We start from the raw sequence: 7,744 nt of genomic DNA, 5'->3' as shown, positions 1-7,744 counted from the left end.
GTACCCGGGGACACACACACTTAAAATAAATATTTTGTTGTGTGATTCTCTTAGTTACAACACTGTGCTATGATGATGTATTACGGCCATTGTAGGTGATTGATTTTTTTTTTTTACCACACCCGGGGAGAGGGGGTAATATTCTCAGAAAAAACTCAGAATTTCTGAGATCAAAGTCAGACATTTTTTGATATATTGTTACTGTAGGCTAATAGTTAATAGGCCTATAGTTTGACATTTTGATCCTTACTTTTCCTGCACAGCTAAAGAAGGGTTACGGCTTGGCTTAGCACTTAAGCTGTAGGTGCCATTTGGTGGCAAATGCTTTTTCATGCAAAAGATAGCTTCAGAACTAGCTCAACTGGTTCAGAGGAGTATGCCTCACTGGCAAGCACAGGCTTCTTGGATTCAGGCTGATCCCCAGTGAGAGATATTAATATCATGACTGTAATACTATCACATATACTCCAGTGAGGGAGTCTACAAACTGACCACCAGACCACAAGATCATAATCTGAGTCTTGGATGGTTTCTCTGTGCCATTTTGAAAGATGCAACAGTGCAAGATTTTGACATCAGTGGAAGGGTGAGTGGGAGCAGTGATGTTGGTACAGAGCAGGGACCTGTGTATAATAATGGATGTTGTTGTCCCTCATTCTCCCAGAAGAGGGAACTAGTGGGACTTTAATGAGCCATGCTAGTCCCAAGTTATTCAAAACTTCATAATGCTGCCTCCTGAGGAAAACTACTGAACAGGAGTCTGGGTTTTAAGATATCTTTGTTCCTGTGAATCAAAGGATCTCACAGCATCATTAAACCTGAGAACTGGATCTTGTGAGGGGGGAAGGCAGTAGCAACTGTAATAATACCTCTTTTCATGAGAGCCTACTATTTTTGTGCACTAGGTAGTCTAAGAACTGTGTGAGTCCAGGAACAGCTTCCACCCCCTATAGGCTATCTTCTGAGGAATTATGAAAAGAAAAATAACATTTGGTCTCTAAGTAAATATTTGAAGAAGTTAAAGGAATTCCAACAATGCTGAAGATTTGCTGCAATGTGAAACTTTGAAGGCAAGAAAGAGATCTGCTTGGTTGAGTCAAAATCCATGAGCTCGCACAATACTAAATCCTAAATCATAGATTAGAACAACTATTTCAGATGTTAGTGTTGTTAACTTTTATAACTTATAAGTCCTCACTTGCTCACTCACTTCCTTGCTTATGAAAAGTACACACGGCACAATGAAGGATTGTTAAGACCATGGTTTGCCATTCTGCTTTGAGAAAAGCATGTGACGTTACATTTCATTACTTTACTCATTATTTTGCTGACTGTGTCCCATAAAGACTGACAGATATTACTTTGAATACAGAATGTGTGATGTTTTGCTGGTGTTTACACACATAGTATATTAGCTCTCTTTTGGAAGATTCACAAAGGTTATTGTAAGACAGAAAGATTTTGGCCACGTGATGCAGTCAAAAAAGGCATCAACCATGAGGACACAATGGTAGTGTCTTCATTTTTTTTTTTTTTCCAGATGCAATTGTTTCAATATTATATTTAACTTAAAATCCAGATCTGACACATTTCTGGGGGTTGTAGTTTTCAAAAGAATAGATAAGCACAAGAGAGGAGAGGAAAGAGACAATCCAAGTGTTTCTATTCTCAGGTTTTCTCTACGTAACATGATAGTTTTGTTCCCTGACCCTATGCTCCACTTGCACTCTGCTTACTGGTTTCATGTCAGTGAACATACTACGGTTACTATTTATTACCATACTATTTATTATTACATAAACAATATTTGCACAATCTTGCAATACTCACGCCTGCACTACCATGTGTAATTTCAGACTGCACACTACGCCACTTCAGCCTCAGACATTATGTCTTTGATGTATAATGATCTATAATTTATTTCATTCATTGTATTGTATTGATCTTAACAACCTCATTTTGTACTGGACCAATGTACCACTCGACACTCAATACACTTCCTCTAAAGTTGCAGCCACATTATATGCCATATTGCTTGAATGCGCATAGATATTTAATATCTAATGTACAGACTGATATGTATAGTCCATGTCATACACTGTCCCTTTGCACTATGTATGTAAGGCCTGGTTGTCCTTGTGCCATACATGTTACTATGTAAGTTGTCGATATGACTCTGCACCAATGCCACCAAGAATAATTCCTTTAGCGGATAAAGTGTTTTTGAGTTATTATTTCTGCTCTCCTGGTTTCCAACCAGCAAGCCTGCCCACTGAGTGATAGCCGGAGCATTTGAGGACACAAAATGGCCGGGCCAGGATACATATCTGACATGGGTGTTGTGGAGCCAAATAAATCCCCATTAACAGAATGGCTTGATCCAGCACCGGTGCCAGCCTTGGAGACCGCCCAAGCCACAGGACAAGGATCAACTCTCCATGAGCATGAACTTAACACCCACACACTTTACTACCAGTTACTACACATTAATCAACAGTCAATAGGCTCATGACACATTGCTAAGGTCGTGGAAGGCTCTGAATGTACTAACTCTGAGGTTCAGATAGGATACAAAACTGGACAGAAACAAGTCAGTGTTTGGTGAAAGACAGTAAACTTTGTGCATGCATGCTCAGATTTTATGGTATCACCCTAATTGTTGAGTTTTAGCCACACTTCGGGCACAAAATGTAGCAGTGTTTAATGTGGAATGGAAAGGAATGTTATATGTTTATTGTGAAAATGCCCCTCCTTTTGGAAACATGGCAGCACTAGCAGGGGGGAAGAGAGGAAAACAGCGGAGTGTACAACATAGCCCTAGCATTGTGCTGACTATTGGATCAATGCAGGGGATAAGTGGAGGGCTGATGAGACTGCAAAATACCTGATATGCGTTTGATAAACAGAACATGGCTCTAGCAGATTGGACAGAAGACAGCACAGAGATTGTCCAGTTTACTGGCTTTCTCTGAAAAATAATCAATGAATTTGTAAAGTGTAAACTGTGTGTAAGAGTTATCATTTTATAATTTCTATATGGATAGCCACTGTTGTAATGCACATTGGATTTAGGCAAGTCTTTCTGTGTTATTATTGTATCATAAGCTCTTGACATTCTTGACATTCAATGAAACATGCAAAGCCATGATCTGTATTCTCTTTACAATCCGTACAATTCCCTTACTCCCTCTTGTTTTGGTGTGGCATACTTAACTCTCAGCAGGAGTTAGGAGCGATTTTGGTTGGAAGAGGATGTATAGAACCGGATGGGGCCCACCTCGCTTTCCCTCTCCCCTTCATTTCTGTCGCCTTTACCGTGTTTACATTATAGACACACCCCTGACCTTCACCCAATCCCCCTCCCCTGGCCCTACCACACACACTACCACTATACGACCACATGCAAGAGCTGTGTGCACGCAACCGGGAATAAATAAATAACATGACAATAAATAATAGTGGGTGCAAAACAATCTGTATTTTAGTTTGAATTCATACTGAGGGAAAACCACAAAGAAATCGAGACTATTTATTCAGTGCCATGGTCTAGTGGAGTGATTTAGTCGTCTCCATTTCTAGCGTGCTCGGCCATCTCTCATGCATTGCAAATGTAGCCTATGGCAGTATCGCCATGCAGCGGCATTGCTGCCTAGCCTACCACTGTACTGCAGAGTAGACACACCCCTCAAATACACACGCCTCACTGCACACATTTGCAAAGTGTCAAAGAGATTATAAAACAGTAAACATAAAATGCAAAATGGTAGAATTTTCATAATTCAACATATTATTTCAACGGCACGGTATCGATGGCGAGGGTATTTTGGTATATTTCAAGTTCAAATATAGGCTCAAATGGCCGCAAAACAAAGGGACAGCACGGTGCCCACGGAAAATGCAGCCCGTTATCGCGCCGTTACGATTTCCCCTACGAGCCCAATAATTGAACCATCACAATGTAACAAGCACTGTAATCTCCGCACTGTCTCCATGAATCAGAGATCAGAGGGAAACAATGTTGCTTTAAACCTCACGCGGTCAAAGTTGTTTACCTCTTCGTTACCTCTGACGTCACGACACACCCCTGTTTGGGGGGAGAAGGGGGGAGGGGGGAGCGGCTCCACATGTTACGAGCACTAGACCTGACCAAGCAGAGCCAGCCTGGGCTGAAATGTCACCAACCACAACACGGGAGACACGCCGAGCCCACCTTTGATTGGCTATTGGAGGGGCTGGGGGGAAAATCCCTCTTTTCCCGTAGCGGTCCTGGGGGGGGCGGGGCATAACAAAAAGTAATGGCCATCTATTTAGGTTCTGAAGAACGAGGGATATTTCTCGTCGGACTATCGTAGATGTATTAATTTTCTTTTCGTTCGTGCTTGCGTTTGTCCGGTAGTGATATCCCGTTGCGTTTTAACCGTTGTTTTCTGTTGGATTCCCGTCGCCCGTGGCCCGAAAACGGTTAATAAGGTGGCTGAATTTGATACCGCGTTTTAGGGTTAACCAGCCAGCTAGCCACGCTAGCTACCAGCGCTGCGAGCCAACGTTTGGAAGGGCGTACGAGTTTGACGTTTTGTCTCAAGTCCCTCCACATTTCGGAGTTTTGTACAACGCAGTCCTCTCTCTCCCCTTATCTTAAGCTATCTGCAACTCAATATGGAGGGGGAATACTTTGTAAGAGCCTGACGACGACGACAACGGCGACCAAGGGATTAAGAGCAAGTCGGTCTTGATGGGGAAAAGTTGAGCTGAGGTACGAAACTCGCATGCACAGGAGGAATGCGAAAGTCGAGTCTGTCTTATTATTCCTTATGCTCAAAACAGACAAACAACAAAAACCTGTTAGTACAGTTAAGTCTGACGTTATATCACCGTGTTTAGTTGTTTTTACATAACTGTTATACTTAATAATTTTCACGAAGTGTGTGCTTTGCTGATGAAAATAGTTCAAAGTTATATAAACAGAGCAATTGCAGGTCAGGTACTAGGCTAAAGGCCCACTGAGTGACTTGCGACATGCCATTTTGCTTTTGTATTGAACAGGATTAACAACTTGGGGTAAACTGGTGAAGAAAGGTTTCAAGTCTTACCTATTGTACAAGGGCATGCAAAAACCTCAGGTGAGCCATTTTTTTCTGTTGCACTTAATTCATACCTAACGAGATGTCCTCGGTTATATTGCTCTTCTGCTGTCTTTCAGAAGAAATGTAATTGTGATATTGTTCATTACTATATAAATAAAGCCTAGCATGTCTGGCTCTTAATTTTAGCTTTCTATATTGATAAATATCTAGGCATATTGCTGTCTTGTGATTTAGCAGCAATATTGTTGGGATCAATGGAATTCAGTCGAGATTTCTCATGATAACATAACGATTTTATTGTTACAAGGAAAATGTGAAAAGGAAACTGGGGGAGGTAAGAGGGGCTATTCTCAGTATGATGAAGTAGGATTATAGCATCAATATGTTCAAGTGATAACATTTAACGTTTCTGATTTGGTCAGTGATTTTTATATAAAATTTTAGTAAAGTTAAACAAACCTGCTACTGAACTATGACCTAAACCAGTGTCTCTGCCAGAAGTACTGAGGCCCAACTTATTGGCAATTTTTAATTAAATTAGCAGAGTAGAATAGGAATTGGTGATCTTTATTGAGGCTAATTAGGATATTGTTTTTCATCCTAATGAGGCCACAATACAGTCCAGTCACAGATTGCAAATTTCCCCTCTGTTATATTAAGGCTATTACCTGTTTGATCACCTTTAATAACATAGTGCTATATAACCTCATACCTTTTTAATGTGTTTATAAGTCATGATAAAATACTGATAAGTAGAAAATATAGTGATCTCTTGCAGTCAACAAAGCAGAAGCCAACTGCTCAGTGCAGATTTCAGCTCTCTTGCCATGTAATGTACAGTTACGGTTTGCCTGTTCAAGACCATGTAATACGATTATCTGAACCAGGAAAGGGTTCCAAATCACTTTCACACACACAAACACACACAGTTTCCTCACCAAAGTTTTATGGCAGCCGTTTTCCATGTTGTCTTTTTTTTTTTCTTTGTTTTTTTCTTACACCTGAAGGACTGACTTTACTGGTCAGAGAGAACTGAGCATTTGGATGATAGTGGTATCATCAACAAATAAGAGTGTCTCTCTTCAAATTCAAACAGCCTCCAGTCCCTTCCTCTTTGTTGCTCATCACTTAAAGTAAATCTGAAGGGACCAAGAACAGCTAACCAGCTAAGTAATGGATATGGCCCTGGCTAGCTTTCCACTGAGCTTAGTGCTATATTTCTCACACCTATCCATTGCCATCAGGTAGGAAACAGCAGAGTTAGACGATCTGGGACTTGAACATAGGAGCTAAGATGTTGTTTTTGGACCAGCTGCTCTGAGGGGAAAAAAAATGAATGGGGCTTCCCTTCCCATTTTACTTTCTTCCTCCAACAGCTTAGCTGACTTGAAATCAGCAGCCACGTATGTTCTAAACTTAAATGATGTGGAAGCCTACAACAGAGCATAACATCAGTTAGGCCAGAACCAGAAGCCTTGCCCAAATGAGGACTCTATATGCCTCAGCTTTCTCGACTCTAATATTTTTCTCGCTAATATCCAATGAGCTCAACAGTAGGAATGAGCATACACCTTCAATGTAGGACACAATATGGGCCTGCTTTCTTTCTTTATTGACTGAAACAATGGCAGGTTGTTTATGGAGCTGTGCAGTGGTGATGGTACAGTCCATTAGGTCTCCTATACAGTCAGGCACCCCTCCCCATCCCCCCTTTCGTGACTACAGTAATTGGTCGCTTCCTCTCACATGTAACCCTATAGAAAGAAAGAGGCCGCTGTACTTAACTGTATTAGCCACAGACCCACTTGTATGTACTTCCGTGTGTGCATGCTATTTGGCACATGTGCGCAGTTTCTTTTGAGGTGGACGAAGTGTTAAGTTCCCCCTAATATCTTTAGGTCCACATTTACATCCTGTGGTTGATGGTCCCATGGCCAAGCACATCACAGGTAAAATTTGTTGTATATGTATGGAGAGGAAGTCATCCAGAATGAGTTCTCCTTGGAGAACAAAATATGAGCCACAATATGATGTGTAGGGTAGTTGATGGCAGTTACTTTTGAACTTAATTTGAACATAATGTTATAGGTGTATGAGCGGATTATAGCCTATATGAAATTTCAGTATGATTGTATATTCTTTTCAACATGCAAATGTTAAGATTTTTTTAGGAATGCATATGTCAGTCATTTTCTGATAATTTACATCCTTCGTTAGAGGTATTTCCAAAGAGACACAGCGTTTTCTGTGGAAATTATGTAACTCTGACTTCAGCTAAGTGCATTTGCACCCACCGCACCCAAATGTCTGTTGTCTGTCCGGTCCTGTCCAGTCGGTTTTCTGTGCGTATGACTGCGTGTGCACGAGAATACTCATTCTCTGTCAAATTCTGCATAGACATAAACGGGACTTTGGTGTGTGTTTGAGCGGGCCTCTCCCTGCCTCGTCTCTTTCCCCTCTCCAGAGTCCAGCAAGGGGCCCAGCGTAAGGGGGCAGGCTGCCGTCGCTGCCTCTCTCTCCCCTTGCAGGCCAGCAGTGGGGCCTGGGCAGGGGAGGGAGTGGTGGAGCGACCATAGGGTTGGACACGGGACATGCCCCCCCCCCCCCCCACTCCACCCCCCTCTTTCCACCCCAGTTTAGCCCATCCTGTGTGGGGCACA

The 7,744-nt window shown here is 41.9% G+C and overlaps 1 protein-coding gene across 1 annotated transcript in view; it reads left to right on the top strand.

Annotated features, from left to right (window-relative positions):
* Nucleotides 1–4,320: 4,320 nt before the first annotated feature.
* The window catches only part of LOC139907962 (vitamin D3 receptor B), a 30,643-nt gene continuing 27,219 nt past the window's right edge, over nucleotides 4,321–7,744 (top strand). The window contains exons 1-2 of the mRNA XM_071894502.2: nucleotides 4,321–4,753; nucleotides 5,044–5,120. The gene's annotated coding sequence lies outside the window, so the exon portion shown is untranslated. The remainder of the gene's footprint in view (nucleotides 4,754–5,043; nucleotides 5,121–7,744) is intronic.

The sequence above is a fragment of the Centroberyx gerrardi genome, chromosome 5 (genome assembly GCF_048128805.1).
Source record: "Centroberyx gerrardi isolate f3 chromosome 5, fCenGer3.hap1.cur.20231027, whole genome shotgun sequence".
NCBI lineage: Eukaryota > Metazoa > Chordata > Actinopteri > Beryciformes > Berycidae > Centroberyx > Centroberyx gerrardi.
Note: the sequence above shows the minus strand (reverse complement) of the source record. Positions and strands in the feature narration are given on the sequence as shown.